This window comes from Eubalaena glacialis, chromosome 16 (assembly GCF_028564815.1).
Source record: "Eubalaena glacialis isolate mEubGla1 chromosome 16, mEubGla1.1.hap2.+ XY, whole genome shotgun sequence".
NCBI classification, from domain to species: Eukaryota; Metazoa; Chordata; class Mammalia; order Artiodactyla; family Balaenidae; genus Eubalaena; species Eubalaena glacialis.
This window is the reverse complement of record NC_083731.1, coordinates 27,673,559-27,695,081: the sequence shown is the minus strand read 5'-3', so window position 1 is coordinate 27,695,081 and position 21,523 is coordinate 27,673,559.

The following is a 21,523-nucleotide window of genomic DNA, read 5'->3' as shown; positions in this document are numbered from 1 at the left end:
AAACAATAATGATCTATGAGAGCTGCTTAGCTGAGAGGTTCTGGATCAGGGTCTCTCATGAAGTTGCAGTAAAGATGTCTGCTGGGGCCACAGTCTTTGAAGCCTTGCCTGGAGCTAGAGAATCTTCTTCCAAAATAGCTGTTGGCAGGAGTCCTTAGTTCCACACCACGTGGGCCTCTTCATGAGGATGTTTGTTTGTACCTCATGACATTGCAGCTGGCATCCCCCAAAGCAAGCAATCCAAGAGAGAGCAAGTAGGAAACCACAATATCTTTTATGAATTAGCCTTGGAAGTCTAATACTTTCACTTTCACCACATTTTACTCATTAGAGTCAAGTACAGCCCACATTCAAGGGGGAAGGAATTAGTACTCACCTTCAGAAATGAGATGTATGAAAGAATTTGTGGACGTATTTTAAAGCCATGGCACTACCCTTGAGGCTGGGTGAATACCACATCAGTGATTCCTTCAGCAGCCTCAGCAGAGAATTGGCTGTTTGCCTGCCTATACTGCCTTTGGGGATAGAGACTTTAATGATATGTTGGTCAATGTTTATCAACTGCCTTTCTAGAAATCAAAATGTATAGATACATATGTATGTATATAAGTTGTACTGATATAAAAGGTGTGTAGCACACAATTTACAAATAATGAAATATACAATACTCTTTATTATAAATTCCGTACAACAAATTGGTTCTCACAAAACGTTTTAGTTGATTTTTGCCAAGTGCTTATATGTGTAACATTTTCTGCATCACTTTCTTACATCTAGACCATCAACAAAACAATAAATCAAGCCCAGCTCTGTAGCACTTGCCATTTCCAAATGCTCCCACCATAGCCAATTTCAAGTTACTGACATGATATCACTGAATGCAGAGTTGGAAAGAAATTTGCAGTAACACACCATTATACAGTATTTTCACTATACAGATACAATAGATATAAGTAACCTGAGTAGCATAAATAATAATAAAGTAGAATAATTAGGAAATGAGTTTTGAGTACTTTTTTGCCTTTTTAATAGAATTAATGTTATTCTAAGTTTAGATAATTTCATTTTTAATAGAAGCTGTTTTTAACAACTAGCTTGCAAAATTCTTGAAAAATTAACAATCACGTTTCATAAGCTGCTAACAGCTGACTCCAGCACACCATTGACTAGAAACACCTTTATCTTCCACCACATGGGGAATTCCCAACATTTCAACAATCGGAATTGAACCCATGAACCAACCAACAAAAACAACATCTTATGTAAGAAGCATGAGTAGTTTGAAAGAGGAATGTCAGTAGAACAAACAACTGGAAAATACAACTGATAAAACAGAAAGATGAAAACCTGAATTGCTTTTTAAAGGCATCCTTAAAGAAATTTAAGTAAAACAGAAAATAATTAAATAATTTAGTAGATAAATAGAAGGATAAAAGTCACCACTGAGACACTAATCAATGATCTGGAATATAGAAATAAAAAGAGAAGAGAAGTAGCTAGTAGTTTTGCACGGCACATCATAATCATAGATTATGCTATCATGACAAAGAACAAAACAATATTTACAGTTACTCTAAATTGTCGTGTTAATCATTGTTTAACTATGCAAATATTTTATATTCCTTCTAACTTCAAAATATGCATATGATATTTAAAATCAATTAAATGTTAATATACTAACCCAACAGGTAGGTTTTATGATTACTGTAGCTTGAAAGCCATAATAAATTTAAAAACTAAAATTCTCCTTTACGTATTGTGGTGTATGTAGAATTCATTCCTGTACAATCCAATTATGTGGTACCGTATTTAAGGATGTATTAAAGGCACATACTGAATAACGTTTTAAGATTTGTATTGAAATGCTCATTTTACTTGGCAATATTAGTGACATATTAGCAGAACTTAACATTTATAAAATTTTGGAAAACACAGTTTAGAATTACTCTCTTAAATATTGGCAAATGAATTAATGGCATTAATCATGTGCAAGTTTGTTTCTAAATAAAACCAAAATTTACTCTGATATGCTACTACAGAGCCAGCAGAGGGAGCTCAAACATTTTTGTTTTGTTTTTTAACTAAAGAAACTCATTTTCTCTTTTAAAAGCTGCTGGATTCTGAAAAATGATGTAGTTATTATTTAAATAATATAAATGTATTACTAAAAAGAATATCCTATTTCTTGTTAAAATAATAAATATATTCCCGAACAAAAAAAGATATCATTATCATTTATTTTACTTAGAAATGGCAGGCAATTAAAATTAATTCTGTCCATTTATTTTTCCAATAGCCTTTACTTAAAAAAAATTTTTTTCTTACCAAGATTTATGGTTCTGGTAAGGTAGACTGAACTAAAATGAAAACCTTCCAGTTGCAAATATAAAATAGGATAGGTAAAATATGACACATTTTATTTTTTATTTTTTTTCTCTATTTTTCTTGACCAATATGGATAGAGGCTTATCAATTGTATTTTTTTTTAATTTCACAGTTTTGATTTAATCTTTTCTAAATATGGCGCTAGATAAATACAGAACAAGATAACAAGAGTTCCCAGCAAAGGAGCCAGGTTGGTATTAGCACTATCCCCTTTTGGCCACCTCCCCAATCTTTTGGGTTTTATTCTTTGAAATATGACACATTTTAAATGTAATTCTTGCATATGTAATAAAACATAATATAAACATGTTTCCCTCAGCTCAATGCTCAGCCCCTCCACATTCATGGATAAACATTCATTATTAATTTCTTATGTATCCTTCCAGAATTTCTTTATGAATATACAGATATATATGTGTCTCATTCTAATCTATTTTTTTTCTTATGCAAAAAGCACCATATCATATGCCCTATTCTGTATCTTGCTTTTATTATTAATATATCTTGGAAATCTTTCCATATATCTATTGTAGAAAACTTACTCCTTTTTTTCTTCGACATTTGTATAGTGGATAGCAAGTGCATTTTAAGAATATATCACAATTTATTTACCTGTCCCCAGTTGATAAACTTTTGAGTTGTTTTCAGTCTTTTTCTATTGCAAATAATTCTTCAATAATAATCTTGTATACATGTGCCATGTTATACATGTGAAAATTATGTCTGAAGGATAAAGTCCCAAAAGTGGGATTGCTAGGTAAAAGGACATGTGAGTGTGTAATATTGATGGATATTGACATCATGAAGGTTATACCAATTTATATTCCCTCAGGAGCAATGGAGCCATTTTGTTAGAGTATTGCCAACTGAGTGTTACCAAGCTTTTGAATTTTGCCAATCTAATAGATGAAAAATGTATCTAGTTGCAGATGTATTGTACATTTCTCTTATTATGAGTGAGCTATCACTGTCGGAGTTATTTGTATTTCCTTTCCATGAACTTAGTGTTCATAATCCTTTGCTCGTTTTCTTTTGAGTTGTCAGTCCTTTTCTTATTAATTTTGTAGGCTGTCTCTCTTTATTAGGGAAATTAACCCTTTGTGATGTGTGTCACCACTTTGTTGTCTTTGGACTTATAGTATTTATTTGGCATGCAGAAAGATACAAACTTCCAGTTATAAAGTAAATAAGTCATGCGGATGTAATGTATAGATGTAATACTGTATTACATGTTTGGGGGTTGCTAAGAAAGTGCATGGTAAAAGTTCTCATCACAAGAAAAAAAACTTTTGTAACTATGTATGGTGATGGATGTCAGCTAGACTAATTGTGGTGATAATTTCACAATACAAAGATTGAATCACCTGAAACTAATATAATGTATGTCAATTTCATCAATTAAAAAAAAAAGATCAGTTGACTATATTTATGTGGGTCTATTTCTGAGCTCTCTGTTCTGTTCCACTGATCTATTTGTCTAGTCTTTTACCAATACCACACTGTCTTTTTTTTTTTTTTTAATTTACCATTTACTCTTTTTTTTTTTTTTTGTCGCACTGGCGGCATGCAGGATCTTAGTTCCCCGACCAGGGATTGAACCCCCAGAGTCTTAACCACTGGACCACCAGGGAAGTCCCTACTCGTTTATCTTTTATTTATTTATTTTATTGGCCACGAGGCATGTGGGATCTTAGTTCCCTGACCAGGGATCGAACCCGAGCCCCCTGCAGTGAAAGTGCAGAGTCCTAACCACTGGACCGCCAGGGAAGTCCCAATACCACACTGTCTTGATTACTGTAATTTTATAGTAAGTCTCGAAGCATATCAGGTAGTGTCAGTTCTCCAACTTTGTTCATGTTTTTGCAGTGTTGAGTTGGTTATTTTGGGGCTTATTCTATATAAACGTTAGAATCACAAAATAACTTGCTGGGATTTTGATTGGGATTGCACTGAATCTATAGATGAAAGTGGGAAGAACTGACATTTTGATTATGTTGAGTTTTCCTACTCATGAATATTGAATACCTCTCTATTCATGTTGTTCTTCTTTATGTCTTTCCTCAGAGTTTGGAGTTTTCCTTATATAGCTCTTGTACATATTTCGTTAGATTTATACATAAGTATTTCATTAAGGGTGATGCTAATGTAAATGATAATGTGTTTTTAATTTCAAATTCCACTTGTTCATAGCCAGTATATAGGCAATTGACTTTTGTATATTAACTTTGTATCCTGCAACCTTGATATAATAGCTTATTAATTCCAGGTTTTTTTGTTGTTGTTGATTCGTTTGGGTTTTCTACATGGACAATCATGTCATCTGCAAGCAACAACAGTTTTATTTCTTCCTTTCCAATCTGTATAACTTTTATTTCCTTTTCTTGTCTTACTACATTAGCTAGGATTTCCAGTATGATGTTGAAAAGCAGTAGTGAGGAGGGATATCCTTGCCTGGTATCTGATATAATCAGGAAAGCTTTAAGTTTCTCACCATATTAGCTGTAGGTTCTTTATCAAGTTCCTTATCAAGTTGAAGAATTTTCTCTCTATTCCTAGTTTTCTAATAGTGGTGTTTGCTTGTTTGTTTGTTTTTTAATATGTAGTTAACATAGCTGGACTCACACTCCAAAATCTGTCTTCCCTATAAGGGGCAGCAGCTAAATTTCTGTTCAAATCTTTTGGTCTTATCTGGGCCCCTTTAATCTGTCATGTGCAAGTAGAGTTCACGTTTCAACTAAGATCTGAGCAGAGAATTTGGAACTCTCCCTTTCTGGATCTCTCCTTTAAGAGATTTTTTTCTCTTTCTTTCCAGCTGCAGTGATCACCCTAAACTTGGTGCTTTGTTTCTTGTTTCTTTAAGCCAGTATGACTGTGGGTTTCCATCCAAGTTTTAGCTCCTTCACTGGAGACTGCCTGTTAAAAATCACGTGATAAAATAACCTGTTACCACCTCCTTCAAGTTCTGACTTCTCTCCAGCTTCTACCTGATTTTTGTCACTCTCCAGCTCATTTAGGTCATTGTTTTTTAAGCAGTTTTTAAAATCATGATGTATATTTGAATGATAACGTTGATGCTAGTGCAGAGAATTGGGCTTAGCGAACAAAAGATTGGATGCAGGAAGCCCCAAGTAACAGACTGATGATGTCCTGAAATGGGACAATAATCATAAGAATGGAGAAGGCCAAAAAAATGAGAACATCTACAAGCTCATATTGGCGAGCTTTGTGACTCTGAACTACCACATTTGACCCATCTAAAATTTTCTTCGTTGTATAGAAAGGATCAGAAAAGAGGTTGAAGAAGTAGCAGCCAGTATTATTAATTGCTTGTCACCTAAAATTCATAAATGATGCAAAAATAAAGAGAATTACCTGTAACTTTAAGCAAAAATACTCTTGTCTCATTTCTCTTCATTTCACAGAAAATAAATTCAAGCATCTCCTGAAGTACCATTGATGTTCAATTGCAGAGTTGTATTATATCAAGTAGGAATTTTGTCAGCTACTGGCAATAAAAACCTGACTACAATGGCTTAAATACCTAAGAGTTTATTCTTTTACATGTAAGAAACACAAAAGTGGGCTATCCACACTGGTACGAAGTTCTACAACGACAACAGGAATCCTTTCTTAATACATGGTTTCCATCCTCCAGGGCACAAGATGGCCACTAGAATTGCAACTGTCATATGTTATTTCAGGAAGGAATAAGTAGAAGGGCGAGGAGCAGAAAAACTCATCCAAGCTTTCTGTTAATAAGAGTCTTCTAATAAATCCCAGCCTATGACTTCTGCCTATATCTCTTTGACCAGTTACATGGTCATTCCTACCTATAAAGGAGGCTGGGAAGTACTTTTTTTTAAAGCTAGGACAATTGGTACCCTGAATAAAATTGAGATTATGTTACTAAGGATAAAGAGGAAAGTGGATATTGAATAAGCAACCAGCTGTCTCTGCCACATGTACAAAATGTTTTTGTTGGAGCTCTCTCAACCAACTTAAGGCAAAAAAAAAAAAAAAAAAAATGCATTGACCCAGATTAGCAAACTGTTATCTCTGTACAGGCATACCCAATCTAGGTACTCAAATGATCTTTGGGAAATTTTACTTCCTTTTACCTCTCACCTTTGCTTTTATCTGGATTGGAAACAGGCTTAGATGTGCTCTCCCCTCATAATGACAAGATAGCTACTAGAAAGACTAAGCTTACATTTTCTCAGTTAAGCAATCCCAGATGAAGGAGATCTGTTTCTTAATAATTTTAGAATGAGTCATAAGAGGGACTCGTGGTCCTTGGTATCACTTGCCTATTCCTACAATCATTGTAGACAGGGCAAGTGCTCTCTGATTGGCCAGATCTGCATCAAGGACCCCATCCTCCTGGGTCAGTCCCAACTAAACCATATGAACTGAGTTGGAGGAGGCATGTTTCCCTAAATTAAACTCAATTCCAGCAAAAAGGTGATTGGGTACCATGCAAGCAAATACAGCAGACCTTGTGCAGAGGGCAAAAACCTTGAAGGGAAAAAATTAATTTATGCACTTCCAGTCTAGAAATGAAAAGACAAAATAGGCAAAACAATGGTAATCTATAAATCCCTTGCATAATTCCTATTGTCTTCAATAATATTCAATAATACAATGTCTATAGGGTGAAAATTTACCACAAGCCAAGGCTGGTAGTATTTTGAGCATTATGAAAAGCTTTTATAATTCTAAAGCGACTATGAAAATACCAAGGAGAAGATTTTCATAAGTATGCTATTTATAGGAATATTTAATTGTGGTAACTCCCTTAATACCTAAATCATGGAGATTCAAAGTGATGTACAATCATAAATTAATCCTTTCAAAACTCCATAATGAAAAAGATTATGAGGAGAATAAAGCACAAAGGAATGATGGGTTTTTTCCCAAGTTCACGAATTGAATCAGCAGCCAACCAAAGCTGCTGACTCGCAAAATATATGACTCACTCTGCTCCACATTTCCACACCTTATTTTAGTTTATCACAGCTATTGGTCTTTAGGGGCATTTGTTTGTAAGTGATTGGCAGAAAATGAAAATGGCCATATGTTTGCAGCTTAGCATCATCTGCCCTAGGGAAATAATAAACAAAAGAGGAGAGCACGAATACTCAAATGAAAAAAGCAAATAGGGCACAGCGAAAAATCTATGGAGAAAATTTGCCAGTAGCTAAAAATAACTGAGTGGAGTATAAATTGGGGTATCAGAACTCTCAGTATTTGGTATGACAGTGAGTACACTTAGAAAGGTTTTTTATTTTGTTTTCTTTTAACATAATATCATAGTTATAGAAAAGTTTCAAAAATAGTACAGAGAATTCTGGAATACACGCCACCCAGATTCCTCAAATGTTAACTTTTATTGTACTCACAACCTTCTTCATTCTCTCTCTCTCTCTCTCTCATGTGTGTGCACGCGTGCATCCAAGCATGCTTGCACATACCCACACCCATACCCCCAACACACACACCTCTGAATCCTTTAAGAGTAAGTTTCAGATACAATGCTTCTTTCCTGCTATATACTTCAATGTGTATTTCCTAAAACCAAGAACATCTTATACAGCCACAGTACAATTTTCAAAATTAGGAAGTTAATACTGATATAACACTATTATTTACTATACAGCCCTTATTCAGATTTCACTGTCCAGTAATGTCAATTATAGCAAAAGAAATTTAAGATCATGCATCACATTCAGTTGTCATATCTTTTTACTTTCCTTCAGCATGGAAGTCCCGAGATGTTCTTTGTATTTTATGAAGCAGATATTTTTGAAGAGTACAGGACAAGGATTTTGTAGAGTGTCCTTCAGATTAGGGTTTGTCTGATGTTTTCTCATGATTAGATTCAAGTTATGCACTTTTGGTAGGAATATCATAGAAATGAGGCTGTGCTCCTCTTGGCGCACCACAGTAGGAAGCATATGCTGTTTATTTGTCCCATTATGGTTGAAGTTAACATTGATCATTTGGCTAAGGTGGTATCTGTCATGTTTCTCCACTGTAGCATTATTATGTTATCTCTTATAATTAATAAATGCTTTATGGAAACATACTCTGAGATTATGTAACTACCTTAATACTCCTCAAAAATTTACACACCAGTGTTAGCATCTATTGATGACTACTGCCTGAATTAATTAGAATGAATGTCTTTTCATTAAACCTGTTTCTAAAATGTATACCAGTCATGCCACACTGTGTTAACATAGTCACAGGACTTTCATTATAGGTGAATTCTTATAATCTAAAAAACACTATAATCAATGAGGAGGAGGTGAGATACAATTTCAATACACCTAATAATGATCTAAGGACCATCAATAACCATGAGTGATCTTATTAGGGGGATGAAAATGTTCTAAAACTGACTCAATAAAGCTACTAATTGCATGACTGAATTATACACCTGAAATGAGCAATTTTATGGTATGTGAAATATATCTCATTAAAGGTAAAAAAATAGGAAGAAATATGAGTTAAGGAAATAATAAAAATGATTTAAATCAGAACACAGAAGCAAAGGCCAGTGAGAGCAACCCTTCAGTGTCATGATTTGCATAAATAACAACTTGCACCTAAATCAAAGGTTCTTAACCTTCTTTTATAACATGGACCCCTTTGGCAGTCTGATAAAGCCTATGGATTCCTACTAATAATAATGTTTTTAAATTCAAATGTAGTCAGCACTTCTTATATAGTTTGCATTTTTAAATTGTAAAATCCATTCCCCCTTTAATCTGATATGTTACTCTGTGTCTAACTAGGCATGAATAAGTGCCAGTGTGTAGCCAAGTAGGACCATTAAAGCTGCCCTGATGTTAAGAACCTAGGTGAGCTTAAGAGCAATTCAAGGGACAACAGGGTTTGAAAATAAATGTAGATTGATTGATTTTCATCTTTGTGGTTATGTGGACATTTGTATTAGTACTAAATAAGTTATGCATGTTAAAAATTTATTGCTGTTCTATATGAGATAGAGATACTCATCATGTTGTCCCTAGCAACGGCTGGCTTGTTATGTTTCAATAAATATTTTTTTAATTAAGTGAAAATAAATGTTTTGAATATATAGGATTACAAAGAAAATCATTGAAAAAATGTTGAAAATTTTTTCAATATTTCAAAATATTTAAACATTTTTCAATATTTCAAAATATTGAAAAAATTTTAATATTATTTTTGTACTATAAAAATATATGAGCTTTAAAAAATACACTAAATAACAATAGATTTTAAATATAGGCAACTCAAATTGAAATTTTATTTTTTACAACTCTTAGTGTGAAGGCTGTTGTTACTTAACATGAATAAGAATGATAAACTTTCTTTGACAGAGCAATATACATGTCGTATGACATCCAGTTGACTTCTACTTTTTGTTTTTTGGCTTCAAGTGCTGACAATCCAGATTCTCAAAAACATATTATCCTAAATTTAATTAAAGTTTCCATAGCTTGCTTAACAAGGAATGGATAGATTCTCTCAAGGAATATCAAAAATCTCTAAAGCTATTTGAGTTAAATTTCTATTATGAGGTTATATAGCTTCACCATATGGAGGCCCAGAGTTGCTCTGCATTTGGCCAGCTCCACTGCAAGGGCGTCTGTAGACAGGGAGGCTGAGAGCTAACACTGCAGTACTTTTGAGGGAGTGATTAGCGTAAGTGGTATTTTGAGATATATTCAACAACTTCACTGTGATGTGAAAGTCTCTGTGATTCCTATTGGTTTATAAGGTCACAGAGACTAAGATTTTTGCCAACATTCATACTTGGAGGACTTTCTAAATTTCAGTTAAATATTACTGAAAATAAAGATGTAAATGTTTTTACCCATCAAGTTCAACTACCCACTGAATTCTATCCATGGACAGTTTGGGCATCCAAGGATTCCAGGTTAAGAACTCCTGATATAAACAGATACAGTAAATGGAATTTATAATCCTCACATTTTGACTGTTTGGTACAGTTACATAACCCCTAAAGACAGCGTAAATATATCTATAAAGCCAAGATGTTTTAAGAGAAAAGGAAAATTCCTGGTTTTGTCTATGTCAAGTCTAAAGACTCAAAAATAGAATCCTAACTCTCAGTTTCTTTCAAGATTCTTCCTCATAAAATGTGATCAAAATACTTAGCTCTGTTAAAAAAAAAAAAAAATCCAGTGATGAGGCATCTCTTTTTGCTTTTCATTTCTAGGCATTATTCCAGCCTGGGGTTTTTCTACCTCATCACTTGTGATAGGAAGAAATTGATCTTTTGTCTCTTATTCTTATCTCCAGTTTGGGGCTGCCTTTTTATTTTTTTGTTCTCATCTAAATTTAGATGTTGAATTCTTCTTAAACTCATTGCAGGAAGGAGAAGTCCAGTAATTTGACCTTGAGCAGTTAATTCTTTCCCATTACAAAATTAATTTTGTCCCAAAATATGTTATCAAGTCCTTTTGCTCTCTGAAAGAAAAACATTAGAGGTACGTTTTCTGCTACCTATATACTAATCAAAAGAAAAATTTCTGGAATTAGGAATTGGGATATAATAAAAGTTAAACTGCTGGAAGTCGGATTTGTGCTTTAATCCGTATTATGCCAAATCAGGGGCTTCTAAGACTGTCTTTGAACCTCGGTTCTCCTTATATGGAAAATGAGTGGTAATTTGTTATGTAATCTCTAAGGTACTTTCTACCTCTAAATTTTCAAAAATTTAAAAATTTAACAAGTCAGGACCATATCTGCTGGACTATTTTAGTGCCCACCCTGCTTGATCTGGCTGGTCTGTCCATCCCCTAGCACTTATGAGTGTATCTCTTGTTAGCAACTCACAGCTGTCCCCAACGCAGGAGAACTGCTCTCTTCCCTTCAGCGGAACGGGAGACTGGAGCAGCCACACCCTGAGGGATATAGCCCCCATCAAATAATTGACTGACAGGAGGCACAAAAGCTGGCTCCCTTCCCTCAAGATGAGAAAAGAATTTCCCGTGAGACTGGACTGAAGCTAGTATCCCGGTGAGATTACATCCCTGCTAAGCTTTTATCCCCTGTACTAACCTGCCTCTCTCACCCCCATTCTCCTGAGATCACTCTCTCAACTAATCATTTCAACGAGAATCTCCATCTCAGGCTTTGCTTCTAGGGAACTTGACATAAGATAGCATCTTATAGTAGGCATTCAGCAAATCTCTGTGGACTGACTGAATGAATGAATGGAATTCATCTGTTTAATATTAATCATAAAAGTTATAGACCAAGCCTAAGAAAGCTTCATATAGTTTTTAGCAATAACTATGTGTTGAAAATCTTTCCTAGCAAGTACTATGAACATGTCTGTCTGTGAATTTGCCTCTGCCCCTTTCTGATAAAATTAATTCATTTCCAGAAGGAGCTTCCCCCAAATACTTATTCAATGTTCAGCAGAGTATGAGCTATCCTTAACCCTAACCACTGGCCCAAGTGATCAAAGTAATGAACTCAATATTAGTGAGGAAAGGAAAGCTGACAGCTCATATTCCCAGAGTTCAGCGCCTTTGATTATTTATTTCTAATCCAAGGGGGTACATTATCAACTTATTAGCAATACAGTATTAAGAATGTATGAGAAGACAATGCAGTAAGTGCCTAAATGCAAGGCTAACTTTCAGTTATTCAGTGAGAGTTGAGTAATGTAGATGTGTGGGATGGGAATGGATTATATAGCTTGTACCAAACCACAGAGAACAGACAACACTCTCATTTATCAACATATCTTCTTTTAACTAATAGCACAGTTGTTGTTTTTTTTTTTCAGTGAAAAAAGCAGTGTGTAAGTTTTGAAACTTTTTACTGGAAAGAAATGTCCTGTAATTAGTCCTCGGAACAATCACAAATACAAGAGTAGCTCCTGTTTTGTAAGAAGAGTAAAATCCCAGATACCACTGTTTGGATTCTAGCGCCATTGGTGCATGCACGCTGTCTCTACTCAGCTCTAGGTGTCAGTCCCCTGGCCTTAGACTGTTATCTTTTGGTGGGTATTCAGTGTTAATGAGCACCTGTTTGGAGATCCTAAATACATTCTTAGTTAAATGTAGTGTAAAGTTTACTATTTGCTCTTGTACTTCTTGTGAAAGTGCAGTTGAGCAGAAAAAAAATGCTTTTCATTAATAATTTGTCCATGATTAAACTGCATTTATATGTTATTATGGGGTTTTATATATTACAGTGCAAAAAAAAAAACACTGTAGGATTTGTTTTAGCCATCATGAAGAGAAAACTCAGTGTTCTGTTTACTTTTAAAGGCTATAAGAGAATGTATATATGTATATATATATATCTTTCTGCTTATTACAGAATATAAGATCTGCCACAGTCTTCAACCCACTTAAGTCTGAATATTCTAAACTTCTTGAGTGAAACAACTGTTTCTTAAAATGTTTGTATTCCCCACGGAGCCTAGCATACTGCAGACATTTTTCAACACGTGGGAAAAAATATTGAATATCCTTGCATCCATTTGCTAGGGCTGTCATAACAAAGTAACACGGACTCAGTGGCTTAAACAACAGAAATTTATTTCTCACAGTTCTGGAGGCTAGGAAGCCCAAGATCAAGTTGTCAGCCAGTTTGGTTTCTTCGGAGGCCCCTCTCCTTGCCTTGCAGATATCCACCTTCCCACTGTGTCCTCACATGGTCTTTCCTCTGTTACTATGTCTATGTCCTAATCTCTTCTTTTTTTTTTTTTTTAATTAATTTATTTATTTTTGGCTGCATCGTGTCTTTGTTGCTGCGCGTGGGCTTTCTCTAGTTGCGGCCAGCGGGGGCTACTCTTCAGTGCGGTGCGCGGGCTTCTCATTGCGGTGGCTTCTCTTGTTGTGGAGCACGGGCTCTAGGCGCGCGGGCTTCAGTAGTTGTGGCTCGCGGACTCTAGAGCACAGGCTCAGTAGTTGTGGCGCACGGGCTTAGTTGCTCTGCGGTATGTGGGATCTTCCTGGACCAGGGCTTGAACCTGTGTCCCCTGCATTGGCAGGCGGATTCTTAACCACTGCGCCACCAGGGAAGCCCCGAATGTCTTCTTATAAGGACACCAGTCATGTTGGATCAGTGCCCACCCATATGACCTCATTGTATCTTAATGACCTATTTGAAAGGCACTATCTCCAAATATCCTATGGTACTGGAGGTTAGGACTTCAACATAAGAATTTGGGGGGGGACACCATTCAGCCTATAACACTCCTTTATATCGGTCTTATAAATTTATAATTCTAGTTTATATACTAAGAGAAAGCAAAAATAAGTACTTAAATTATTTTAAAATAAGAGTTATGAATTATAGAATCACCCTTTTTCTAGCCATTTGTTTGGAAAATTATGTGTACTAATTAAAGTTTAGTAGTTGTCATAAGCTATATTAACATTCCATCTGAGCAGAAGCAACTATTAATGAAGCTGATGAGATAAATTGTTTCCATTTCCCAAACTAGAATATAGAGCTCTAGTTCTATATAAATAGAATATAGAATATAGAACTCATATAAATAGAATATAGAACTCACTGATTAAAATAAATATGGGCCTTTTCATTGATATACTTTTTCTAAAGGGAACATTTAACAATGTTTGAAGCAGGCATTTGGAATTGCAATACGTCATCATGTGTTGTGTTTCATAAACAAGATAATTATATTGCCTTTCACCATACAAACTAAATTATAAAATTACTTTGAACGTCAGTTAAGTGAGGAAAAACCTGGGGGTGTTTTTCAGCAGGACTACTTTTCTTTGTTCTAACTATAATTAAATCCATTTTATTCATATGGAGGAACTTCTGCCTTGTAAAAAATAAAATGTTAAACTGTACTTTGGAATTCTGGCTTTTTTTAACCAGAATAGGTTGGGATCATCAGAAGATAATGTTATAATATCCTGGGAAAATGGAAAGAAGGAAAAGATTTCTTTATGTTTTCAAGGAATTGTACTTTTCATCTTATGTGCATAAGAGTTATTAAATTTGTGCGCATAGAGTTGTTCATCATATTCGCTTATTATCCTTTTATTGGCTGTGGGGTCTGTAGTGATATCCCCTCTTTTATTCCTGAATTAGTATTTTGTGCCACTCTCTCTCTTTTTTGTCAGTCTTGCTAGAGGTTCATCAATTTTACTTTTTTTTCCCCAAAGAACCAGCTTTTTTTTTCATTGACTTTCTGTATTGTTTTTCTGTTTTCAATTTGATTGATTTCTGCTCTAATGTTTATTATTTCCCTCATTCTTCTTGCTTTGGTTTTATTTTTTCTCTTCTTTTGCTAGTTCCTGAATTGAAAACTTACATTATTGATCTGAGACTTTTCTTCCTTTCTAATATAAATATTTAATGCCATAAACATCCTAGTAAGCACTGCTTTAGCTACTGTCCCTCAATTTTAAGAGTAGTTGCATATTAAGATTATTAACACTTTGTATTATGTATCATCAACATTTCTTCCAATTTGTCAATTATACTTTGACTTTGTTTATGGTTTTCTTTCTCTAATAAATTTATTTATTTATTTTTGGCTGTGTTGGGTCTTCATTGCTGCGTGCGGGCCTTCTCTAGTTGCGGCAAATGGGGGCTACTCTTTGTTGAGGTGCGTGGGCTTCTCATTGCAGTGGCTTCTCTTTCTTGTTGAGCATGGGCTCTAGGTGCATGGGCTTCAGTAGCTGTAGCACGCAGGCTCAGTAGTTGTGGCTTGTGGGCTCTAGAGTGTAGGTTCAGTAGTTGTGGCGCACGGGCTTAGTTGCTCCACGGCATGTGGAATCTGCCTGGACCAGGGCTCGAACCCGTGTCCCCTGCATTGGCAGGCAGATTCTTAACCACTGCGCCACCAGGGAAGTCCTATGGTTTTCTTGTCGTGCAAAATTTTTTAATTTATTATGTAGTCAAATTTATTATTTTCTTATTGCTTCTGGATTTTGAGTCATGATTAGAAAGTCTCTCATTACATGGAGGTTGAGGAGGAATTCATCTGTTTTTCCTTTGCTACTTGTATGATTTTTTTAAATTTACGTGTAGATACTTAATCCATTTGGAGTTTATTTTTGTGTATGGTGTGAGATATTAATCTAATTTTATCTTTCTACAAATGGCTACCCAGTTGTCACAGCACCATGTACTAAAAAGTCTATCTTTAACCCAGTGATTTGTATAGTCACCTTTCTCATGTACTAAATTTCCATAAATATTTGGATCTAACTCTAGCTAGTCTATTATATTCCACTGGCCTATTTGTCTATTCATGTGCCAGTACCACACTGTTTTAATTATGGAGGATTTATATTTACTATGTTTTAATACCTGGTAGGGCTAGTTCCCTGGTAGTGTTTCCTTTTTCAGTGTTTTCCTGGCTACTCTTGCCTGTTTGTTTTTTTATAAGAACTTTAGTATCAAGTTGTATAACTCCATAAGAGCTTATTAGTATTTGTATTGATTCTATGTTAAATTTAATCTTGTTAAATTAAGTCCCAAATTTAAGGTCTAAAGATTTTAATATCCTAACTCATTCAATTTATTCTATATCCCTTCTAATTTTATTTTATCATAGATTTGAAGCGTATGCCCTCAACATCAATCATATCATGATCCATGCCATTTATCACAGTGTGATACATTACTGGGCCAAGAATACTCTTCTGTATTGATACACTAGACATGTCCCTCTCAGGTGACATTGACCTGTGAATCTTTTGGGAATGCGTGCTCCACTGTTTTCTAATCCAAGCCATCCATTCAATCCGTATTTCCCTAAATGGTTCATAAGTATATCATTTTCCATTTGTCATATATTCCACTATGGTTCACGTCACACTAGATCTAAGCCATTTTCACTATCTGCTCTAAAAACAAACATAAAAGTCCTCTCTTTTAGAAAAATGTATGAAGCCAGAGACTTAGAAGCAGTTGGCCTAATTGATTAGTAAATGTAAAAACTCGATTACAGTTCCAGTTTGGGAGAAAAAAATACCCTGAAGCCAAGTAGTCTGTCTTACAGAATACATTTATACACTTTGAGTCGGAGACTTGTATGGTACTCTCTACCCCTAATATATGGTAGTAGGAATCAAGGGGTAGAAGTAGCAGTGGCTTCTCTTACTACTGTGCCTAGCAACCCACTTACAGAATCTTTGCTTCCTGTCCTAGCAGTTTTGCGCTCCACTGGTTTGAAGGTCTTAGTTCTCAGGAGGGAATGCTTCCACCAGAAGACAAAATAATGGTTCTGTCGAATTGGAAGATAAGATTACCACCTTGTCCTTTGAAGGTGACAGGAAAAAAAGTTACTCTACTGGCTGGTATAACTGATCCCAATTACTAAGGGGAAGTTGGGTTGCTACCACACATAAAGGCAAAGAATAGTATGTCTGGAACCCAGGAAGTTCTTTGAGATGCATTAAGGGAATATTAGACTTGCCAGTAGGGGGCACTAGTGTGACCCTCTAGGCAATAGCCTCAGTAAGACACTTCCCTTCCAGATTCCAGTCCTTAGATATGATTATTCAGAGCAGGAAATTAGTAGTCTACTATGCAGAGGAGTTCCAATCATATCTTGAGGCCATGATCTCCCTATCGGATGTCTGAACAGCTCTGGCCTGCCTTCACCATCTGACAAATGGTGTATCACTTCCAGCCCACTCACCACTTCCTCCAGCAATGGTGGGCTTCTTCCACAGACCTGTGCCAGCTTATACTCTGGCAACTTCTTGGGCTACTGGCAGGCTGTGTTACTATGGTAGCTGCTTTCTCTCTGAAGAGGTCCAAATCTTAGTCTGGGGTAGGGGTCGGGGTAGGGGAAGCCTTCTCTTGGTACTGTACTTAGTTCCTTTATTGTCTGTATTCACAGCCTATAAATAGTAGCTGTTTTTTGGTTTTTTTGCACCTGACATTTCTGGACTCCATTTACTCATTTTGGTAGATGACCACCTTTTACTATCTAACAATTCTTTATATTGAACTTTTCCTGTTTAAATAATTGGTTTGGTTTCTGTCTCCTGAGTGGACCCTGACTCATAAACCCTTTGAGAAGAAAATCATTTATTTTTTCATCAAGTAAATTGTCTTTTGCTCACTGGATTTACTAGGATAGGAATAAATGTCCTAAATCAGATTACATTTTGTTTTACAGTGTACTTTCTGTTCTCTAAGCTCCTGTCCCCAAAAAGAAGAGGATGTGCTATGGAACCTGATTTTATCTATTATGAAATACACAATAGGAACCTTTGTGCTTGAGTAAGTGTTAAAGTTTTGTGAAGCATTGTTGTAAATAATTGCCTAAAATCATGATATAATAGCTAGAGTGAAAATTGATGATGGTTCATAAATTTTATCAGTTGGTACAAATGAATCAGCAGCAAGTTCACTAAGTTTTCTCTTTTTTAGGTCTTTTATTTTCAGTGCTATAAAAAGCTCATTGTAACTCTCAGTGGTTAGAAAAAAATGACATTCTTCTCTGCAGCAGACCTTTTTAACAAAACAATTTGTGACTGATCCCTGAAATCTAAACACAATGCCAAAATTGGGGGTAGCTTTTTAAAAATAAAAACCTTTAGCATATAACAATCAAGATAGAAACTGGCCCTTGGAGTTAAACTGAGTTCCCTACTCCCATTAAAGCAAGCTGCAAACTCTAGCTGATATTCTAGGGAAGTGTTTCTGAAACTTTAGTTGTGCCAGAATCACCTGATGGGCTTGTTAAAACACAGATTGCTGGGTCCCAGTCAGAGCTGCTGATTCGGTAGGTCTGGGGCAGGGCCTGGGGATCTGCATTTCTAACAGATTGTCACGTGATGCTCATTTGGTGCTTCACAATTTAAAAACCAATGTTTTAGATATGGGGACATATGTATATGTATAACTGATTCACTTTGTTATAAAGCAGAAACTGACACACCATTATAAAGCAATTATACTCCAATAAAGATGTTAAAAAATAACACAAACAAACAAACCAATGTTTTAGGGCAACCACTCAGGACTTACTTCCTGTCTTCTCCTATTTTTCTCCCTTTCCCCTGATTTAATGCCAGACTGTTGGCACTTGCTATTATTATCCTGAGATTCATATTTTTGGCATCATATTCTGCCTTCAATTCCTGTAACTTTTTTCCTAACGTTTTTGAAACTTGGCACATTTTTTTCCTTTGGCTTTCCTCAATCATCTGGCCTTAACATCTCCTATTGCATAGCCTTCCATTGCCTGCTTTAATCCCCAGGGTTATGTTATACTAACTTTCATTGCAGCCCCTCAGCCAATGCCCCCTTTCCTCCTCTCCGCCTCTTTTAAGCACTCAGACACATTCCTCTACTGCCAGTAATGAATGGTATGTGTGGGATTTGGAGAGGCGAGGTTAGGATGTATTGATCTTTTCAAGTTAATCCATGCTGGAAGCTAGAAGGACATGAAGCATTCTTTAGTAATCCAATTTAAAATCCTCCTTGTGATCAACCATTTTAGAAATTTGTAGCATAATCTTCTTACCTCTTTTGAATGTTGTATAATCTTTGTTTTACTCCTGCTCTGAATCCATCTTTCACAGCCCCTGAAGCATCACTGATACCCGTACAAGTTCTTTTTTTTTTTCTTTTATAAATTTATTTATTTTATTTATTTATTTTTGGCTGTGTTGGGTCTTCATTGCTGCGCGCGGGCTTTCTCTAGTTGCAGCGAGCAGGGGCTACTCTTCGTTGCGGTGCGCGGGCTTCTCATTGCAGTGGCCTCTCTTGTTGCGGAGCACAGGCTCTAGAGCGCAGGCTTAGTAGTTGTGGCGCATGGGCTTAGTTGCTCCGTGGCATGTGCGATCTTCCCGGACCAGGGCTCGAACCCGTGTTCCCTGCATTGGCAGGCGGATTCTCAACCACTGCGCCACCAGGGAAGCCCCCCACCCCGTGCAAGTTCTTGTTCACACTACTTAGCCTTCCTTACCCTGCCTTGTCCACCTGTAATGTTCTGTTCATCTCTGAGATTCATCTCAAGCATTGCCTTTTTTGAGAATCCCTCTAGATGCCTCCTCCTCATAGGCATAGCTAATATGTAACCATACTTTATATCCCACAACTGACATGGAATTTACCTAAGTTAGGAGACTTCATCTCATGTAGATTATTGACATGTTCTTTGCAACCTCTTCTTTAATCGTAGGTTTCTATGTTTTTACTAATATTCATTTCATGATTGTCCACCAAAAAATTGTTCTCCCTTGAGAGAAAATATTAGAACAGCATAGAAAATGAGAAGTAGGCCTTCTTTATATTATTAGTACACCATCGGTTCTCACTTTGGACCCATCCTGTCAAGCTTGTGTTTGTATCATGTGGTTACCCCCAGTTAAGAACAGGGTTGCAACATTTCCTCCGTGTTTAGACTTGATACCTCTTTCTCACCACCATCATTCCTGATGTTTGTCCTCACTTTCTGTTTATGACCTCATCTTTGCCTCTTGGCCCCAATGGTTTATATTAGTCCTCTGATAACCAGAGGCTCATACCTGCCTAGACGTGTCCACTCTGAGTAAGCATTTTCTGGGATCATAGTCTAAAGTGCTGACTCAGTCTGGTAGAAACTGGCTTTAAAGAGTAGTAGAAGTGCTCACTCTGACAAATATACCGTACACGTTTTATCGTGTAGCTTCCAGTGATACATTTGCAGCAAAGAATACCAGAAGATATGAAGCTAGCGTAGTCTTTCTCAACTAGTTCCCGGAGCGAATTAGGCCATAATTGCACTAAGGCATCCCTTGTATGCAACGAATTAACTTCTCTCCTATGCATCTAGAGTAGTTCTAGTTATGTAACCATTTGGGGAGAATTGAGAAAATTGTCACTCAAATCATTTTTCCATGTTCTTTGGCTCAGGTGGGCAGAGAATGTGGCTTTTTGAGTGCTGCAAAGTACATGTGTTTGGGTGGTGGAAATGGTTTTGTGATTGTCCAGGGTAAGGTCCTGCCACATCAAAGAAAGTCCCTTATTGAAGCAAAGGCAGATTAAAGCTTAAGCTTTAGGATCCCTTGCTTGCATGAGTCCTTCCCAAGGCCTTGGGAAAGACCATAGAAATTTTGAATTTGTCAGTTTTCATTTTGTCTTAAATAGGGCCCTTCTCCCAAACTGAATACATTTCAGACCTCATAAAACCTAGATTTGCTGCTGCTCTTCTTACTTAAATCATACTCACCTGAAACTCCAGGATAATTAAATTATATGGTTTCTAAAACTGTCTTAAGCAAACTATATTACATGTGTCTCATCCAGGTTCTAGGTACAGTTTTTTCTCTGTCATAGACACCATCTTGCTACCTGGTCTGTAGGTTATATAAAAATGACTAGGGCTTGTTTGTGTACAGTGGCACTACAATCATGCCTCATCAGCACTGGGCAGCAATGACCAACCTGCAAACATGCATGAGGCTTGGCAGACCTGGCTGGGACCCACCACATGCAGGTGCCAGCCCCTGGAGCCAGAACTTGGTCTTCTCCTTTCTTTCTCTTTCTCCCTTCATCCTTTCCTTCTTCCCTTCCTTTCTCTCTCTCTTTCTTTTCTTCCTTCCTTTCTCTCTCTCTCTCTTTCTTTCTTTCTTCTTATATAACCAAAAAAAGAAGGAAGAAGGGAAGGGTGGGAGGAAGGGAAGCAAGAAGAAAGGAAAAAAAGAAATAGCTCGCTATGTATGGTATTTAAAAATAATCTCAGTTTATTCTTTAGGCATATTTCTATCATTTGACATTGTCCATAGTTATATGCTTTTTATTTCCGCTACATAGACATACACACATGCATCTGTGTGTGTGTAATATCACATATATACAAATTTATATACAAAAATTTTACATATAAAAATAAATATCTATACACATAAATTTAAGTGTGAGATTACAAAAAAATTCAGTGTGAATCTCATTGCTTCTTTTGATATCTCCTCCTTCACCCACTCGCGAATATACTAACCAATAACACTTCTCAATGTGATTACTAGTGCCATTTGAATTATATAGTGAGAAATGTATTTCTGGAGTTTTAAACCTTCTTGAACTATATAGGAGCCTTATACTTTTTTTCCTCTAAATTTTTTGAAATATATAATTTCTTAAATTTAGGAGAATTGATCTAAATTAGATTTTAGAC